The sequence below is a fragment of the Phacochoerus africanus genome, chromosome 8 (genome assembly GCF_016906955.1).
Source record: "Phacochoerus africanus isolate WHEZ1 chromosome 8, ROS_Pafr_v1, whole genome shotgun sequence".
Lineage (NCBI taxonomy): Eukaryota > Metazoa > Chordata > Mammalia > Artiodactyla > Suidae > Phacochoerus > Phacochoerus africanus.
This window is the reverse complement of record NC_062551.1, coordinates 58003774-58024753: the sequence shown is the minus strand read 5'-3', so window position 1 is coordinate 58024753 and position 20980 is coordinate 58003774. Positions and strand designations below refer to the sequence as shown.

The 20980-nt window shown below is 50.6% G+C and overlaps 1 non-coding gene across 1 annotated transcript; it reads left to right on the top strand.

The window, feature by feature from the left end:
* Positions 1 to 11102: 11102 nt before the first annotated feature.
* LOC125134762 (U6 spliceosomal RNA) lies at positions 11103 to 11204 on the top strand. The gene has a single exon (XR_007136766.1). It is a non-coding gene; the product is annotated as a U6 spliceosomal RNA (small nuclear RNA).
* Positions 11205 to 20980: the final 9776 nt, after the last annotated feature.

The following is a 20980-nucleotide window of genomic DNA, read 5'->3' as shown; positions in this document are numbered from 1 at the left end:
CCTTCAGAAGCAAAAGCAGGAGTTCCTAGTTGTGGTACAATCGAAAGGAATCCGACTGGGAACCATGAGGTTGTGGGTTCCATCCCTGGCCTCACTCAGTGGACTCAGGATCTGGCATTGCCATGAGCTGTGGTGTAGGCCATGGACACGGCTCGGATCTGGCTTTGCTGTGGCTCTGGCATAGGCTGGAAGCTACAGCTCTGATTAGACCCCTAGCCTGGAAACCTCCATAGGCCGCAGGTTCAGCCCTAAAACGTCAAAAGGCAAAAAAAGAAAAAAAGAAAGAAAGAAAAAAAGCGAGAGCAAAAGCTTCAGAAGCAAAAGAGAAAAAAGTTTTCTGTCCCTTCAGAATCAAAAGCTGCTTCTTTTTTGTGTGTTCTTTAGGGCTGTACCCAGGGCATATGGAAGTTCCCAGGCTAGGGTTCCAAGCGGGGCTGTGGCTGCTGGCCTACACCACAGCCACAGCAACAGCAGATCCGAGCTGATACTGCAGCCTACACCACAGCTCATGGCAATGCCAGATTTTTAACCCTCATCTCAAGGCCAGGGATCCAACCCACATCCTCACAGACACTGGCTGGGATCTTAACCTGATGAGGCACAGTGGGAACTCTGTAAAAGCTTCTGATACAGTGCCTGGCACACACAGCAGCTGCTTAATTGGTATAAGGTGCTGATTTTAGAATCGAAGATTCTATTATTTTTATTTTTTTTTCTCCGTTGTCTTTTTAGGGCCACACCCACGGCATATGGAGGGTCCCAGGCTAGGGGTAGAATCTGAGCTACCGCTGCCCGCCTACACCACAGCCACAGCAAAGCCAGACCCTTAATCCACCAAGTGAGGCAAGGGATCGAACCTGCGTCCTCATGGATGCTAGTTAGGTTCATTTCCTCTGAGCCACAAGAGGAACTCCCCTAGAATTGATAATTCTAGAATTGAAATCAACCAGATCTGCGAGTTCAAATCTACCTCTGCTATGCATTAGCTTGTCTGGCTTCGTACAAACTATGTACCATCTTTGTCCTTCTATTTTCTAGTTTTAAAACAGGGGAAATCTTCATCATTATTCCATCCCCTCCATGTTATCTGTGAAGTGACGTTTAAGGGGCTGGGTGATCAGAGAACTTAAGACTCCACATCTTTCTACACCAAGGATCCTGAAAACGGACCGCTTTCTGAGTCACTGCTTGCAGAGTGACATGGAGTTGGAACTGAGAGTTCAGGCAGAATGACATGGGACAGACTCCAGCCCAGCTCAGTCAAGGCATCAAATCACGCTGGTCTGTCTCCCAACTGCCTGCAGGAAAGGGACCAACCCTTCATTCTTCATCTTCAGGAAGCCTCTGCCCATGACACTCCAAAGTCCATGATTAGCACCTTGGATAAGAGCAAACATTCAAGGAGCCAGGGGACTCTGGTTAAAATCTTGGTTCAGGAGTTCCTGTCGTGCCTCAGTGGTTAACGAATCTGACTAGGAACCATGAGGTTGCAGGTTCGATCCCTGGCCTTGCTCAGTGGGTTAAAAGATCCGGCGTTGCCGTGAGCTGTGATGTAGGTTGCAGACGCAGCTCGGATCCTGCGTTGCTGTGGCTCTGGTGTAGGCCGGCGGCTACAGGTCCGATTGGACCCCTAGCCTGGGTACCTCCATATGCCACTGGAGCAGCCCAAGAAATGGCAAAAAGACAAAAAAAAAATCTTGGCCAGTGCTTCCGTGCTCACTGGAAAGAAATCTGAAGAGCAACCGTGAGGACGCAGCTTCAATCTTCAGAATCACTTGGTGGGTTAAGGATCTGGCATGGCCCTGAGTTCTGGTATACGGTTGCAGATGTGGCTTGGATCCTGCTTTGATGTGGCTGTGGTGTAGGCTGGCATCCACAGCTCTGATTCGACCCCTAGCCTGGGATCCTCCACATGCCACGGATGCAGCCCTAAAAAGATTTAAAAAAATTTAAAAATTAAAGAGTTTTAAAAAAGAATCTTGGCTCCACCAACACCTCTGTGCCCTTGGAGAAGTCATTTCATTCTCTGGGAGTCTGTGTTCTTCTGGTTCAGATAGCTACGGACGAGCCCTTGGGCACTGTGAGTAGGAAAGTAAAATGGAGAAGGGAGGAGATACTACGCATAAAATATGGTCATTCCTCAAAAATTGAAAATGGATTTACTCTATGATCCAGCAATTCAGCTTCTGGGTATAGACCCAAAGGAACAGAAAACAGCGTCTCAAAGTGATAACCGTACATCCATGGTTATACCAATACTATTCACAGTAGCTCAGACATGGAAGCTTCTCCTATGTCCATCCCCGAAGGAATGGACAGACACAATGTGCTCCATACAGACAGTGGAATATGATTCAGCCTGAGAAAACAGCAATGGCTGACCCCTGCTACAACATGGAGGACCCTTGAGGACACTGTGCTAAGTGACATGAGCCAGTCACACAAAGACAGACAGTGTATGATTCCACTTCTATGAGATACCCAGAGAATCAAATTCATAGACAGAAAAGTCAATCGCTGGTTTGCCAGGAGCTGAGGTGAGGGGGCAATGGGGAGTTATTGTTAAATGGGCACAAGAAGAGAAGGGTTCTGAGACTGGTCGCAGGACAATGGAAATGTACTTAATGGTACAGAACTGTACATGTACAATGGTGGAGACGGTTAATTTTATGCAACCAGAGCAACCAGGGATCCAAGCCACGTCTGCTACCTACACCATAGCTCATGGCAACACCGGATCCTTACCCCACTGAGTGAGGCCAGGGAGCGAACCTGGAACCTCATGGATGCTAGTAAGATTCCTTTCTGCTGAGCCACAATAGCAACTCCTACCACCATATGTTCAATTAATACCAGTAATGTGTTCTCTGAGCCAGCATCATGGTGTGAGCAAGCCCAGTGTTGATTTCGTATGCATCACCATCAGCCCCCCTCCACAGATACTAAAAGCTACAGATGCTCAAGTCAGTTCCCTCAGTTACAGTGTTCCGGGAATCCGCTGAGGTGGAAACCCAGACCTCCAACTGTACACAGGAAACTGAAGTCAGTGGTTCTCATGTCATAAACCCTATATAAGGGTCATTTTTACCGCTGTTTGAGCACAGGTCAAATAAAATGACTCTTAGAATCCAGACACTGAGCCAACTTCCTCAACTTCTCACACAAACACAACAGCTCCCAGCTCTTCTGCTTTCATGTGCACAATGGGTCTTCCCACCCTCAGGCTGAGCCAGACTGACCCAGCTGCACCCTGCCATGGCAGAGTCTCTTTAGGAGCCACTGAACCCCGTGCTCAGTCTCCTCCAAGAGCGGGCATACCCAAGACTTACTGGATCCTTGGAGCAGAGCCTGGAGCAGGGATCTCTCAGGGAAGCTGAGGTTAACCTGTGTGGGGCTGGAGCTGCCACATCTCCAAAGAGGGAAGGAGGGAGTCCCTGAGCACCAAGGACTAGGCATAAACCCTTGGTGGGGTGGGGCTGGGGTGGGGCTGGGGCTGAGTGGGTGGGAGCATCTGGAGTGTTGCTATCAGCCCTTGACACGTCTGTAGTTACTCTCAGAGGATGGGTTCTGAGATTTCTTTGTACCTGGGCTAAAATACACAGTACATAAAAGTGGCCATTTTATTATTTATTTATTTATTTATTTATTTGTGGCTTTTTGCCTTTTCTAGGGCTGCTCCTGGGGCATAAGGAGGTTCCCAGGCTAGGGGTCAAATCCGAGCTGTAGCTGCCGGTCTACACCACAGCCACAGCAACTCGGGATCCGAGCCACGTCTGCGACCTACACCACAGCTCACAGCAACGCTGGATCTCGACTCACTGAGCAAGGCCAGGGATGGAACCTCCAACCTCATGGTCCCTAGTCAGATTTGTTAACCACTGGGCCACGACAGGGACTCAAATGTGGCCATTTTCATCATCTTCAAGTAGGCAGTTCAGTCCTGTTAAGTATGCTCACCTTTTGTGCCACCAAACTCCAGGACTTTCTGCATCTTGCAAAACAGAACCTCTGTACCCACTTGCCCACAATGCCCCTTCTCCTTTCCCTGTTTCTGGCAATTCCACCCTACACTCTGTCTCCATGAATCTGACCCCTCCCGGTGCTGCACTGAAGGGAATCCTTCAATATTCGTCCTTTCCCGTCAGGGCTGTTTCAGTTAGTAAACTGTCCACTGGGTTTCTCCACGTTGTAGCGTGTGTGAGATTCCCTGCCTTGTTGATGCTGAATGATGCTCTGTCGTTTGCACATATGATGTTTGGCTTATCCATTCTTTGGTCAGTGGGCACGTGGGCTGCTCCACGATTTAGCTCACGTGACTTACACTACTCTAAACGTGAAGAGACAAGTGTCTCTTCCAGGGTGTGCTTTCAGGGCTTTCAGGAAGATCCTCAGCAGAGGAATTGCTGGGTCACATGGCTCTAAGACTTGCCAGTGCTCGTGATGGAGAAGGTGTTCACATACTGAGGTGTGGGGACGTCAGGGTGGCTGGTACAGGCTTCAGCCTGAACGTTGTGTGCAGCTACGACAGCCGGTCAGACCCTCACGGCACATCTGCTCTCACCACTGAGGTCAAGGAGGTCTGTTTGGAGGATGAGGATGAACAACTCCCGGCTTATGGGCTCCATGGCAACACTCACTCGGAGATAAGGTTTCCTTCCCACCCGGACCCGAGGGTCCCGCTGTCTCGCTGTCTGAGGACTAAGTCTGTCTTTTTTGAAATCCTGAAGGAAACTACCTGGTCATGGTTTATGTATGACCTATATTTTAATAAGGTAGAAGATTATGCTGAAAACGATGCTTCCATGGAGCAGGCCCTCAGAGCTACTGGAAGGCTGTCTCCCCTGCTATGGTCCTCAGTTTGGCTCAAAGGAAACTCTTTCCTATGTTTGTTTGTTTGGCTGCACTCCTGGCATGTGGAAGTTCCCAGGCCAGGATCCAACACCATGACACAGTGGTGAAAATGCCAGATCCTTAGCCCACTTGGTCACAAGAGAACTCCAACGCTTTCCTGTTCTTTTTTCTTTTTCTTTTTTTTTTTAGGGACGCACCCGCGGCACATGGAGGTTCCCAGGCTAGGGGTCCAATCAGAGCTACAGCTGCCAGCCTACACCACAGCCACAGCCAACACAGGACTTGAGCTGTCTCTGCGACTTACCCCACGGCCGGCCGACAGCCATGCCAGATCCTTAACCCTTTGAGAGAGGCCAGGGATCGAACCTGCATCCTCATGGATACTAGTCAGATTCACTTCTGCTGCACCACACCAGGAGCTCCCTCTTTCCTATTCTTATGACAGATTGTTTATCGATTATTTCTGTGGACACTTGAGTTCCTTTGATCAGCAAGGACCCTGAGAAGTGGGGGCTGCAAGACCGGGGACCCAGCTCACAACCCGGCTCCCTCCCAGTCTTCTTACTCTACTCAACTCTCCACAGTCTGCACGTGGCCTGAGACGCTCCAGGGTGGGCAACCCCCAAGCCCTAGCTGCACCCCACCCAGGAGAAGGGGAGCTTAAAACCTCTGCTGTGAAGTCAGGCAACAAAAGCATTCAACAAGCATCCTGCCTGCACCCAGCCTTGCAGGAAGGGAGGGAGGAGACAAAGGGGAGGGTGACCTGGGCCCCTTCTCCAAGCAGCTCTGTTTGCTGGAGAGCTGAGCACACAGGCAGAGCAGGGGACCTGGATGTCAGAGCAGAGGAGCCCCGCTCCTCAGGGAAGGAAGCCCAGGAGCAGGAAGGGGAGAGGGGCAGGGTGGTGGTGGCGGCAGGGGAATGGCAGGTGGTGGTGAAGGGGTGACAAGACCATGACACGCATCAAGTGACACTGAGCACAAACTATCAAAAGGGACTTACATGTAGTTGCTGACTCTTACATGAACATTTTTCTTTTTTCTTTTTTCTTTTTTTTTTGCTTTTTAGGGCCGCACCTGTGCCATATGGAAGTTCCAGGCTAGGGATCCAATCAGAGCTGTAGCTGTGGGCCTACACCACAGACCCAGCAAGGCCAGATCTGAGCCACATCGGTAAACTACACCACAGCTCACACCACAGCTCACTGAGCGAGGCCAGGGATCAAACCTGCAACCTCATGGTTCCTAGACGGATTCATTTCTGCTGCAGCATGACGGGAACTCCTGCAATCAGATATTTAATCATGGCACTTGAAGTCTTCTGTCATTTGTGCTTTTGCAAACATGCTTCATCTTTGGAGTTTCCACATGGTCTAGGGGGTTAAGGATCTGGCATTGTCAATGCTATGACTCAGGTCACCGCTGTGGCACAGGTTCCATCCCTGGCCTGGGAAGTCCCACATGTGCCACAAACGTGGCCACCCCCCCCCCCCAAAAAAAAGCTTTATCTTCAAGAAGATTCATAGAAAGGACTTGACGTTCTGGACTGAGAGGTTTCTGACTACCTTTTGGACCATACCAGCGGGCTGGGTAAGAAATTCTAGGACTCTCACGGAAAACCTGGTCGCTTTGTGTCCCTGCTGACCAAAGACCAACGAGAATTCAACACCAGGACTGGATGAACGCGTCCATACAATTTACACCTTGTGTGACTTTTTGTCTGGAACACCTCTGGCTTTTCCATCTCTGTTTCCCAAACACAAACATCAGACCTTAGCATCCTTTAGCAGCTAAAATGGAGCATCCTGGAGAAAGGAGGGAATGACCGAGACGGCCAGGGGTTTCTCACACACTAGCCAGAGAAACTTCACAAAGAGATGGCTGAGATCTTCTCAGCAAAAGAAGGGGGATCCCGGCAGGAAACAAAATCACCGAGACCCACTAGAGCAGATACTTCACAAATGTCAGCATGACGGTGACTATGACAGGGCTAAACCTGGGGACACCAGGAATGAACAGTCATCAACTGCGTGAGTCCAGTGGGGCTGATTCTTGCTTCGCTGCTCAAGAGGAGAGGAAGGACAGAAAATGAACTGGTGGAGGAGTCCCCGCCGTGGCTCAGCGGAAACAAGTCCAACTAGGAACCATGAGGTTTCTGCTTCGATCCCCGGCCTTGCTCAGTGGGTTAAGGATCCGGCGTTGCCATGAGCTGTGGTGTAGGTTGCAGATGCGGCTTGGGTCACGGGTTGCTGTGGCTCTGGTGTAGGCTGATGGCTACAGCTCCGATTAGACACCTAGCCTGGGAACCTCCCCCCCAGGAGCGACCCTAGAAATGGCAAAAAAAAAAAAAAAAAAAAAAGAATGATTCGAAGTTTGCAGAGTTTCCTGGGTCCCAGAGGCCTGACCCACCTACCTCTTGGGAACTCCCCGGGTAAGAACTGGGAAGGACAAAGCCTTCCTCACATGTCCCATCTGAGCTGTGACCCCGAATCTGAAATAACAGTGACCCGAGGGGATCAGGGGAGCCCCGTTCTTACCAGCGCCATCCAAGAACCCCTTAGGTTTTCAAAATCTTTTTTGCTCATGGGCTCTCTCTGATCCCTGACTCATTCTACGTGTTTTTTCTTTTCCGTTCTCTCTCTGCACCTTCTTTTTCTTGCTCTATCTGTCAGCTCCTAGCTCTTTCTTTCCTTCGTCTCCAGTTCTCTGTCTTTCCTGGTCTTCATCGGCTTCTCTGCCCCAACCTGGACCCTCCCTGCCTTTCTCCTTCCTTCAGCATCTGTCTGCATTGACTGTGTTTCTCTCTTTTCCTCTCCAGGGCCTGTCCTTGTCTCTGTCGCTTTGGCTCATTGTGTGGGTCACCTTCTCCTTTATCTCTGCTTCATGCCATATGCCTCTCCAAGAAAATTCTAGATCCAGTCTTGGACCCTTTGTGACAAAGACGACTATAAATACCAGGTAAAAACGTCACTGCCTGTTGTCTGGATGCCAGTCCCACCATCTTCTGGGAAATTGGGGACAGAGCAGGAGGGGATGCTGAAGAGGCTTTGGAGAAGGAACTGAGGTCAGGGGAGCGCTTCCTGGTTCTAAGAGAAATAGAGTTTGACTGCAGCCTGAAGGAGGTGGTGGGGGGATCGAAGCCACAGCGGTCCCCATGCGGGAGCCCTGAGCCGCCTGCCGACACTGGGCCCTCGAACCGTGCCTGCTCTGCAAGGGTCTGGGCTGTGAGTGTGAACTCACACCAGAGTCTGAACACAGAGACCACAAACACATAAGCAAACAAATAAACAGGAATGTAACACAGTTCACCTACGGCCTTTTCACAGTGATGGCAGGTGGAAATGATAACGCTTATACCCACGGGGTCAGATAAAACCTGTTCCTCACATCCCCTGCACCTGTTTCTGTTTCTTCAGTCTATTCATGTGACTCCTAGAAAATCTGAAAGGACACCTGGGGCTTGGGTTTGTGATGCAGGTTATCTCGCTCCTGGGCCAGAGCTGGTCTAGGCGTGAGTGTGTTTCAGGTGAGGACAGAGGAGGCATCGAGCAGCCATGGGAGGCTGAGAGTATCGATGTGATACAGTAGTTCCTGGGAGCTCAGAACTGTCAAGACTCTTCCAGCTGCCCAACACCCCCTCGTCTCTCCCCTCCCCTATCCCTTCCCTGTGCACACCTTTGGGAGAGGGCATTCTGCCAAGAAGGGGCATGAGGTCCTATTCTGTGTCTCGATCCGGGTGCTGGTGGCAATTGTCTGTTCCATTTGAGAAAAGGCACTGAATGTTCAGGGATGACATATGCACGTCTGGAAATGGATGTTATCTTACAATTCATAAATACAAGCAAACAGATAGATAAATAGCTGTGACAAGCAAACCCCCAATTCTCTCTATTACTCGTTCCTGGTTCCCACCTGTAGTAACTCGTTCAATCCAAAATAACAGCCCACCAAAGAACAGGACTCACCCCTCAGCGGATTATCAAAGAATTTACCCGGCAAACTGGGTAGGGGCAAGAGGAAAATTTTTCTGATGCAAGGAAACGATGCTTTGTCCATTATATACAGATAATAGCCAGCATCCGGGAGGGTGTTATCATCCGCCAGGCCCTGTTCCAGGTTGTCATTCATTTCTTCTTCACCACCACCCCAAGGGATGGGTCCTCTTAGCATCCCTGCCTTCCTGATGAAGTGCTGAGCCCCAGCCAGGCCAAGCCGCAGAGCCAGGGCCAAAGCAGGTTGCCCTGACTCCCGAGTGGGCACACCGAACCCCCACGCTCGGCTGCCTTCCCAGACGGGACCCCCGGGCCAGGCCGCGCCGCCAACCGCACCGCACTGCTGGCGTTTGTGCTCTTGGGGGTCACCCACGTGCGGGCACCCCAGCTCCTGCTCTGCGCTGAGCTCGGGTCACTTACCTGCTGACTCTCCTGGGCAACCTGCTCGTGGTCACCTTGACCCTGGCTGACCGCCGCCTCGCCTCCCCGATGGATTCCTTCCTCCCCACTTCTGGCGGCTGGAGGTGGGCTTCACCTCCGCCATCGCCCCGCAGGTGCGCGTCCCCCTGGTCACCGGACAAGGGACCATCTCCAGAGCCAGATGCTTCGCCCAGACGGAGCTCTCCTTCGTCCTGGGCACCGCCGAGTCCCTGCTGCGGGCGGTCATGTCCGCGGACCACCACCTGGCCAGCCGCCGGCCCCTGCGGTCCCCGGCCCTCCTGAGCCCCCGGCTCTGCCCCGGCCTCGGATGCGCTGCTGGGTCGGCCGCCTCCGCGTCCTCGCGAGCCCAGCGCCTGGCTGTTCTCCCTGCCCTTCTGGGGCCCCAGCTGCTCCTGTGACACGTCTTCTGTGACAGCACGCCCTTGCTGCAGCTGGTGTGTGCAGACACCAGGCCCCTGCAGCTCCGGTCCTTCCTGGCGGCCGTGCGCCCCCTGGCCGGCGCCCTGGCGGTCACCCGCCTGTCCCAAGGCCGCATCAGCAGCTGCACCATCGGCCGCCCGCCTCCGCCAGGGGGCCGCCCCAAGGCCTCCTCCACCTGCTCCTCCCACAGCCTCGGGCCTCCCTCAGCCTCGGGGAGCTGCCTCCTCCTGGTCCTGAGCCCCGCCCAGGCAGGGCGGTGGAAGCTCACCAAGGGGCTTGCTTTCTTCAGCACCATCGTGTGGGCCCCGCTGAACCCCTTCATCTCCTGCCTGAGGAGTGAGCTGGTCCACAAAGCGAGCAGGGACCTGCTGATCAAGGCGGGAAGGTTTCTTGCCAAGAAGCTCCAGGCAGGAGCCTTCCAGGAGGGCTGCCTGTTATTTCATCCATGTTGCCCCCAGGGAAGGCCTTTTTTTCCCTCCTTGAGCAGGGAGAACACGTTTGCTAGTTTGAAAGCTGATTGGGGTTAGTTCTGCCTTCTAGGCCCACAAACCGTGGCCTCAACAGCTCTTTTGCTCAGGAAAACACCGCCTTTTGGCAGTAACCATGGAGACTGCCAGCCACTCTCCTCCGGTCTCTAGGTGAGTGGCAGCACACTCTGAATTTTCCCTGGGCACGTGGGGGCCACGGAGGGACAATTTCCATCACCCTCCCTTGCAGCTGCTGTGGGCACATGACCACGTTTAGAGGATGGGGTGTCAGTGGAATGATCGCTGTGATTTATGGGTTGTGATCTCCTAGGAAAACTGCATCCTCTCCATGTTTTTCCTTCCATCTTCTTGCTGCCTGGGGTGCCTGACAACGGTCGTGGCCACCTTGGGACAAGGGGTGTTAGCGGTTGTGGAGAGCAGACACCCCACCAGCCTGCGTCCCTGGAGTGCTTGCGGAACAGAGCCCCCTGCATGGCCGGGCATCAACCACACACTTGCCCTGCAAGCCCAGAAAGAAAGGTCTATCTTATCCGGCCCCTGGGACGTGGGGATTCTTTGTTACATCCGCTTAGCATCGATTTCCCCGCTGATGCAGATATCCAGGAAAATCCTCAGAGCATAGCCTGGCATGTTGACGCGAAGCTAAAAGCACAGAAAACTGCTGTGGAAAGGAAGGTAAGGTAGTTCCCGTCATGGCTCAGTGGTTAATGAATCCGACTAGGAACCATGAGGTTGCCAGTTTGATCCCTGGCCTTGCTCAGTGGGTCAAGGATCAGGCGTGGCTGTGGTTGTGGTGTAGGTCAGTGGCTTCAGCTCTGATTAGACCCCTCGCCTGGGAACCTCCATATGCCATGGGAGTGTCCCAAGAAATGGCTTAAAAAAAAAAAACAAAGGAAGGTAAAAATGTATGTGTGTCAGTTTCAGCAGTTCATATACTAAAATTGGAAGAATACAAAGATTACCGTGGTCCTTGCACAAGAATGACATGCAAACTTGTGGAGCACCCCATATTTTGTTGGAGTTCAAAATGTGCTGGGCTTCAGAGCCGGCAGTTTTGGGGGGGTGGGATCCTGAAACCTGAGGGGAGTTGGGTAATCTCCTCTCCATCCTCTCCGTCCCAGAACCTCTGTCCATACTTGGGCCTCATCCTGCTTCTCCTGGAATAAACCCAATTTGCTCAGCCTACAGGTTTGCTCCTGGTGGTCACTGGAGCATCGATATATATCCATATATATGGCCAGGACAGTATATATAATTGTTCAATTGTGCTGTGTTCTGTGATGGAAACATCCAGGTTCTGGGAGAGCTTTTAACAGGGAGACCTGACCTAGTCCGAGGTGTTAGGGCCATAACACATTTCCTTTAAGTGTCACCCACTTCTCCTTGATGTTACGTTTTAATATCAGGGAGTTCCCATTGTGGCTCGATGGGTTACGAACCCTGACTCATATCCATGACGATGCGGGTTCAATCCCTGGCCTGGCTCAGTAGGTTAAGGATCCCATGTTGCTGTGGCTGTGGTGGAGGCTGGCAGTTGCTGCTCTGATTTGACCCCTAGCCTGGGAACTTTCCTATGTCACAGGTGTGGCCCTGAAAAGCAAAAAAAATAAAAATAAAATAAATAAAATAAATAAAAAATTAATATGAGCAGCCAGGAGTGGATTCTCCCTGGTTGGTCAGAGCTGGGATCCATCTGACTCTTCCCAAAACCCACACCGGAGGGGCCAGCCAGGCTGGGAGCTTCCTGCCAGGGTCTGTGGTCAGAGGAGAGAGTGAGGACACAGCTGTGGAGGAAGTTACACAACCCTGGTGTGCAGGCCCCCGTGGAGACATGACTGTGAACCAGGGGGCAGTCAGGGCCCTGGGCATTGGGAGTATGGGCATTGGTAACAGCTTGGGGGTGTTATGTGGTGGTCTGCAGGTGACTTCCCTGCTTTGGGTGTGAAAATGCCCTTTTCGCCGATCAGGGTTTAAAAGCTTGACCCCTGGGAGTTCCCCTTGTGGCTCAGTGTTAACGAATCTGACTAGGAACCATGAGGTTGCAGGTTCGATCCCTGGCCTCGCTCAGTGGGTTAAGGATCTGGTGTTTCCTTGAGCTGTGGTGTAGGTTGAAGACGCGGCTCGGATCCCGAGTTGCTGTCGCTGTGGTGTAGGCTGGCAGTTACAGCTGCAATTAGACCCCTAGCCTGGGAACCTCCGTATGCCACAGGTGCAGCTCTAGAAAAGACAAAAAAAAAAAAAAAAAAGAAAAGCTTGACCCCTGGAGCCAGACAGACTTGAGTTTGAAAGTCATCTATTTTCCGGAGTTCCCTTTGTGGTTAACGAACCCGACGAGGATCCATGAGGATATGGGTTCGATCCCTGCCTTGATCAGTGGATTAAGGATCTGGCATTGCCATGAGCCACAGTGTGGGTCGCAGATGAGGCTCAGATCTGGCATTGCTGTGGCTCTGTCATAGACTGGCAGCTGTAGCTCTGATTTGACCCCTAGCCTGGGGACTTCCATATGTCCTAAAAAAGCAAAATAAATAAATACATACATACAAAGTCATCTATTTGCTAGCGCTATTTCCCCGTTTGCAAGTTGAGAAGGATGCTTTCCATTTGGGGCCAGTGGGCCATAAACTGGTGATGCTGGTGGTGCTGATGGTGGTGCTGAGCGTCTTTGATGGATTGTGTTCTGTGTTTTGAGGATGTGTGTCCGCTACAACTATGATGTCCCATGGGGCAGCCTGTGGTTTCACCCAGTGCCAGCTGAGGACTCAGCGTCCTTCTGCCACATCTCCTGTAAAAGCCAGCCAAGCTCACGATGTGGAAGTGAGTAACACAGATTACACCCATGCTGGAGGGGTGAGTGGGGGCAGAGAGAGTGTCCCTCCTAAGGTGTAGCGTAAAATACTGAAAATCCCCGTTGTCACCTCAACCCCACTAAGATGTTCTAGGCTTGACACCTCCTATTCCTTTTCCCTCTGAATTGCCCAACCGGGCTGCTTCTAAAATTCCCTTTGGGGAGTTCCCTGGTGGCCTAATGGTTAGGGATCTGGCATTGTCATTGCTGTGGCTCAGGTCACTGCTGTGACCCTCATTCGATCCCTGGCTGGGGAACTTGCACACGCCACAGGCATGGCCAAAAAAAATTAAAAAAAAAAAAGAGAGAGAGATGCAGACAGCAAAAAACCTGTACCCAAGACCCTATGGGGCCTTGCAGGGGTGGGTCCCCTCCCCCCCATGCCCTCTGCCTGACTCTTGTTTGTAGAAAACTTCAATCTTCCAAGCCTCCCCTGACTCATAAAAGCCTGGCTCAAGAATTAATGATGAAAGGATGCGAACATGTAGTTAACAAGAAGTAGCAGCAGGGTGGGAGAACTGGTAACTATGTAAATGATACATCAGCCTTCCATCCACACAGAATCTTGACTTCCTCTCCCAAAGGATACAGATAATAGTGTCTGAGGCCCATCTCCCTCGTTGTTTCTCCGATGGATGCAGTTAACTAAGTGCATGGTGACCTGACCACCAGCCCCACTGCCTCCAGACTGGCTGGAGCCTGCGCATTAAGGATGTTAACCTCTGTGACACCATTTTATTACCTCACCATCTGCGCATCAGAGAATTGTGCAGGAACTGATCCTGGGCACCCTGGAACTTCTCTCCCTCACCTTGCCTTTAAAAACCCTTCCTGGGAGTTCCCATTGTGGCTCAGGGGTAAAGAACCTGACTAGTATCCATGAGGATGTAGATTCCATCCCTGGCCTCGCTCAGTGTGTTAAGGATCTGGCGTTGCTGTGAGCTGTGGTGTAGGTCGCAGATGCAGCTTGGATCCTGCGTGGCTGTGGCTGCGGTGTAGGCCTGCAGCTGTAGCTCCGATTTGATCCCTAGCCTGGGAAATTCCAAATGCTGCACATGCCGCCCTAAAACACAAAACAAAACAAAACTCTTCCCGGAGCTCCCTGGTGGCCCAGTGGGTTAAGGATCTGGTGGTGTCACTGCTGTGGCTCAGGTCCCACTGCTGTGGCTCAGATTCGATTAGGAGGGTGTGGGTTCTGGGTGGACAGGTGGCCCTGGAACTTCTGCATGCCACGGGTGGGGAGGGGGACCCTCAAACCAAAAAACCCTTCCTTGAAATGAGCAGCCAGAATCCCTGGGTTGGGGGCTCCAGGAACGCTGAACTTTCCTCTACCACGACCTGCTGCCAGTAGATTGGCTTTACTTCATGCCCTCAAGTGGACCCAAGTTGGGCAACAAATATATTCAAGGGTTTTGGAGGCAGCTGAGGGAAAACAAAAGCACTAATCAGCATTCTTGGAACCGACAGCATGTTAACCTGTCAACAATCAAAACTGATGAGGCCACTGTTGGCCCAGGTCTGTTGTCCAGGCCACTGATGCCCTAAGACCCAGGAGTAAATCCCTTCATTTGGGGCTTTTTTTTTTTTGTCTTTTTGCCTTCTCTTGAGCCACTCCCATGGCATATAGAGGTTCCCAGGCTAGGGGCCGAATCGGAGCTGTAGCCACCGGCCTACACCACAGCCACAGCCACAGCAACTCGGGATCCAAGCCGAGTCTGCCACCCACACCACAGCTCATGGCAAAACCAGATCCTTAACCCACTGAGCAAGGCCAGGGATTGAACCCACATCCTCATGGTTCCCACGACGGGAACTCTCATTTGGGGCTTTCTTAATTCTCCCCAAGCCAGTCAAACCCCAGCCAGCTTTACCTCCCACCTCTGGGGCACGTTCCTGCGCACTCACAGCCTAAGCCCAGGGCACAGGGCGGTAGGCGCTCAGACCCAGAACGAGCACCCCCCCCCCCCCCCCCCGTGCCCTAGCCCCCTTCCCTCCTCCTCCTCCTGAACAGCTCCGCCTCCTCTGCCACCGCAAACTGGGGAGTCCTAATCCAGGGGAGTGTGGGGGTGGGGGCATACCTTGGGTTCCAGGTCCACATCTGCTTCGGATTCGGTGCTGAACCTGCAGATGCCAGTGAGGCGCGTGGGGAAATGAGACCATCCTGGCAGCGGGGGTGGCGTTGGGGAGGGTGGGATGCTGGCTGGTGCTGTGCTCGGGTCCCTTACCTGCTCTCCTCCTGTACCACTGCCCAGATGATCCTTTGGGTTGAACTGAATTTTATGTTTCTTTCAACAGGGAAGAGCTTTGGGTATTTTATACACTGTCCCTCGCAGGAGCAAATCATTATTTTTCACCCATATCATAAAGAGCTGCTTTCTCCTTCAGAATAACTCTTAACACCCTTCCTCCTCTTCCAACCTGTTGATCCAGATTCTTCTCCAGAACTTTCGGTGGTCAAAGGGGTGGGGGGAAGGATGGACTGGGAGTTTGGGGTTAGCAGATGCAAACTGTTATATACAGAATGGATAATAACAAGGTCCTACTGTATAGAGCAGGGAACTATATTCCACATCCTGTGATAAACCCTGATGGGGAAAAAAAGTGAGAGGTCCCTGGTGGCTCAGTGGGTTAAGGATCCTGATGGTCACGAATGTGGCTTGGGTCACTGCTGTGGCACAGGTTCCACCACTGGCCTGGGAATGCTGCCCGCTTGGCCAAAACCAACCAACCAACTGGAAGGGCTCGTTGTGGCTCAGCAGAAATGAATTTGACTAGTATCCGTGAGGATGCAGATTCGATTCCTGGCCTCACTCAGTGGGTCGGGGATCCGGTATTGCCGTGAGCTGTGGTGTAGGTCCCAGACGTGGCTCAGATCTGGTGTGGCTGTGGCTGTGGTGTAGGCCAGCAGCTGCAACTCCGATTTGACCCCTAGGCTGGGGACTTCCATATGCCATTAGTGTGGCCCTAAAAAGCACACACACACACACACACACACACACAAATTTAAAACCTTAGAAAATAATGTGTGTGTGTATATATGTATAACTGAATCACTTTACAGCAGAAATTAACACATTTTAAATGAACTATACTTCAATTTTAAAAATTTGAAAAATACTATAAGAAAAAAAAAAAGATTCTTTTCCTGGATATACAAGTCCTCCATGACAATAATAAACATTCCTTCACCTCCTTGCACTGATTAACACATGAGAAGGTTTTACGATAGAGATAAGGCATTGTCTATAAACTGGAAATCGCATTTTATTGGTGAGGGGGAAAAAAGTCTCAGGAAGCATTTTCCGTGTCTCCGGAATTGGCTCTCTTGAACCACTTTCCCTCTTTATCTTTAGGCTCTGAAGCCCTTCCAGTCCAGGGCTAGGATGCATTCATTCCTGCATTTTCAGACGCGGTGCCGGGCCACAGAAGGGCTCAGAAAATGCCCCTTCTCTTCCTTCCCATGAGAAAGAAGGTCTTTCTTGAAAGAGGATTAGGAAAGAGTTACTACTGATTGCAGCTTCCTTCCACCTCCCTGCGGCATTCCTAGAAAAGTGTTTTTTCCATCCCGAGACCGGGGCGGGGAAGGAGGTCTGATAATGAGTGAGTCATTTGGGGAAGTCCTGGTCTCACCCCTAGAGAACCCAGGTTAGCAGTAGCTTCTTCCTCGCCCATGGCCTGAGAACTTTTGCTGCTCCTCCTACAGCCCTGGAACACATCCCCTGCCCCAGCTCAGGCCCCTGAACCAGGGCTCCAGGCTTCCTCTTTGGCTGGTCCGCCACCATTGCTCTGAAGCATCTTAGTGCAGAATCGACTCCATCCCTCTCCTGCTCAAAATCTTCCATACCACGGAATGGTATTCCTTCGTACAATGGACTATTACGCAGCCATAAAAAAGAGAAGTACTAACCTGGGCTGAAAGCTAAACAAACCTTGAAAACACCATACAAAGTGAAAAAGCCAGACAGCGAAGGTCACCTACTGTATGATTCCATTGCTGTGAAATATCCAGAAGCAGAAAACTTGTAGGGAGAGAATATAGATGAGAGGTTGCCAGGGGCTGGGGGACTGGGACATCGGAAGTGACTGCTTGATGGGTATGGGCTTTCCTTTGGAGGTGATGAGAAAGTTCTAGAAATGAACGCTGGGGAGACCTGCACACATAGCCAAGAGATTTAAGGTCCCTGCGTTGTACACTTTGCAATGGTTAAAATGGTGAATTTTATGGATGGTGTGTTTTACTTCACTTACAAATAAACACTCCACCCCCAGGACACTTCACCCCTATTGCCTTTGGGATAAAGTCCAAGCCTGCAAGGTGTCTGAACTGCCTCCTGGTTACAGTGGCTGCTTCATTTCCTGTTTTTTTTTTTATGTCTTTTTAGGGACCCACCTGTAACATATGGAGGGATCAAATCAGAGCTGTAGCTGCTGGTCAACACCACAGCCACAGCAACGTGGGATCCAAGCCACATCTGTGACCTACACCACAGCTCATGGCAATGCCAGATCCTTAACCCACTGAGGGAGGCCAGGGATCGAACCTGCGTCCTCATGGATGCTAGTCAGATTCGTTTCCACTGAGCCTCAACGGGAACTCCATCTCCTGTTATCTTCCTATGGTCCCTCTACACCCCAGACCCATCGGATCATGCAGCAGCTCCCTACACCTACCCCCACCTGGCCAATCCACTCCTGTTGACCTGCCCAGGTGGCTTCCCATCCTCTGTTGAAACAGTGTCATTCTTTAAGACTCACTTGCCCTCTGTCAGTCTGTCTCAATTCTCCACCCCATATTTTTTCCATCCTAGCATTTTTCACGATCTGAAACACACACATACAAAGTAAGACACATAAAGGCAGAGAAATTTGTTCCTTTTCATGGCTCGTCTATACACCTTGAAAAGCAGCATACACTGGATGCTAAATACTTTTTTTTTGTCTTTTTAGGGCCACACCTATGGCACATGGACGATCCCAGGCTAGGGGTCTAACCGGAGTTACAGCTGCCGGCCTACATCACAGCCACAGCCACACCAGATCCGTGCCTCATCTGTGACCTACACCACAGCTCATGGCAACACCGGATCCTTAGTCCACTGAGCGAGGCCAGGGATCGAACCCATACCTCATGGTTCCTAGTTGGATTCATTTCTGCTGTGCCACCATGGGAACTCTTGCTAAATACTTTTTTAAATGAATGTCACCCAGCTAGCAGCTGGGGCACCGTTGGCATCTGAAATGTTCAACTCCATGGCCTTGGAAAGGCCAAAGATACCCACAATTTTTTTCACTTATATAAATGCCTTTTATGTATTTCCTCATATTTTCTTTCCAGAAAGATGTGAAGACATTTTACAGAGAGTAATCCTTCATTCTTTACAGAAATCTGTGTCCTTGCAAATGTGGGCTCGGATCAGCAGCATCCGTACCACCTGGGAACCTGTTAGAAAGGCGGAACCTCAGATCCACTAAATAGAATCTTTATTTCAATAAGATCTTCAGGTGATTCTCATGCACAGTAGGGGTTTTGTGGGGTTTTATCGTTTTTTTCTTTCCATTTTTGTTTTGTTTTGGTTTGGGTTTTTTTTGGTTTGTTTGTTTGTTTTTGCCATGCCTGCAGCATGTGGAAGTTCTCAGGCCTGAGCCAGGGATCAAACCTGTGTCACAGCAGTGACCAGAGCCATAGCAATGACAATGCTGGATCCTTAACCTGCTGTGCCACAAGAGAGCTCCCACACTGGGAAGTAAGAAACACAGGCTGATTTTGTGATGGAACCCAGAAATGATCACTAACCCCCATTCCATTCCTTAACCACTAAAGCTATAGTCTTCTTTTTTTTTTTTAATTGATATGTAGTTGATTTACTGTATTGTGTTAGTTTCAGGTGTACAGCAAAGTGATTTGGTTACACACACATATGTGTGTGTGTATGTGTGTATATCTATATTCTTTTTTCAATTCTTTTCCACTACAGTGTATCACTAGAGGAAGCTATATTCTTGGAGTTCCTGTTGTGGTGCAGTGGAGACAAATCTGACTAGTATCCATGAGGATGTGGGTTTGAACCCCGGCCTCATTCAGTGGGTTGAGGATCTGGTGTCGCTGTGAGCTGTGGGGTGTAGGTCGCAGATGCAACTCGGATCCTGTGTGGCTGTGGCCATGGTGTAGGCCAGCAGCTGGAGCTCTGATTTGATCCCTAGCCTGAGAACTTTCATATGCCACAGGTGTGGCCCTAGAAAAAAAAAAGCTATATCCTTTACATGTGAATCCAGCTATATTCCAAATCCAGAAAACATGACTGGCCTTCACGCATCTGTCCCATCCCTTCTAGCAGCAATACCAGCTGAATAGGTAGCCTTCCAGTGGCCAAGGTGGTGGAGGAAAGAGGGAAGTGAGAATAGAAAATTAATTAAACTATGTCACATGAAGGGTCAGAGCCAAACACTTCATCTCAGAAATTCCCAGTTTACGTAGATTACGTAAGCACTTAGGCTGTGTCCTATTTCTTCATTTCTTTGCCAAGCCTGTAGAGGTTTAGCTTGAAGATGAGGTGGCTTTTCCAGCCTCCCATGGTGAGTAAAGTGCCTAAGCATGGGAGAGGGGTGGTGGGAAAGCCTGGGGGATGTCCACGCTGCACCCCTGTCCCTGGAAAGACAGCAGAAACTCAGTCGCCGCCTCAAACACTGTCACCACCGTGATGCCACGCTCAGGAACATTCGCTGACTCCCTGCTACCTATGGGAGCCACTCATTGGGAGGAATTCTGGTGGAATAACCTGTTCACCATTTCCCCTGAGTCCCGTTCATGTCAACGGTATCATCCTTCTCATCAATCAAACGGTATCAATCCAATTCTCATCAAAATGAATGATTCTAAAAATCCTTCACAGCTTGCCCTGCGACATCCACCTGCAGCAATCATTTAATGATTTTCACATGTGAGATCAGGTCACCGGAAGACATTGTCACCTTTTTTCTTTTTCTTTTTTGTCTTTTTGCCTTTTCTAGGGCTGCTCCCGTGGCATATGGAGGTTCCCAGGCTAGGGGTCTAATCAGAGCTGTAGCCACCGGTCTATACCAGAGCCACAGCAACGTGGGATCCAAGTTGAGTCTATAAATTAGACCACAGCAATGTCGGATCCTTAACCCACTGAGTAAGGGCAGGGATCGAACCCACAAGCTCATGGTTCCTAGTTGGATTCGTTAACCACTGAGCCACGACAGGAACTCCCAGACATTCCCAACTCTTAGAATCTCTTCACCACCTCCCCCCGCCCCCGCCCCCCGTGCCCCTCTGTCTCGATCCTTTTCCAATTTCTCTCTGCATTTTTCACATGCAAAATAATCTTGCCAGAACCACTCATAGATCAGATACGGCTTTAAAGTCTCATTTTTCAGTGTTCCCTGGTGGCCTAGTAGTTAAGGATATGGCAATTGTCACTGCTGTGGCTCAGGTCACTGATGTGGCATGGGTTCGATCCCTGGCCCAGGAAATTCTGCATGCCACCAAAAAATAGTCTGATTTTTTTCAAGAAGTTTTTTTAATTCATTTTTTACTATTAATTATTATTATTTTTTTTTTGGCGACACCTGTGGCATATGGAAGTTCCCAAGCCAGGGACTGAGCTCACACCACAGCAGCAACCCAAGCCACTGCAGTGACAACACTTGATACTTAACCTGCTGTGCCCCTGGGGAACTCCAAGAATTAAAAAAATTTTTTTTCTTTTTTTTTAATTGTTATTTCCCCAAGAAGATTTTTTTTTTCTTTTTAACTGAGCAAAGCCAGGGATCAAACCCACATCCTCATGGATACTAGTTGGATTTGTTTCCACTGTGCCACAACAGGAACACCTCACTTCAAGTAGTTCAACAGCAGCCCCCCTACACACACCAAATACTGTGCAATTCTGGTAAATAAAAAGTTCTCCATCTTAGCTCAC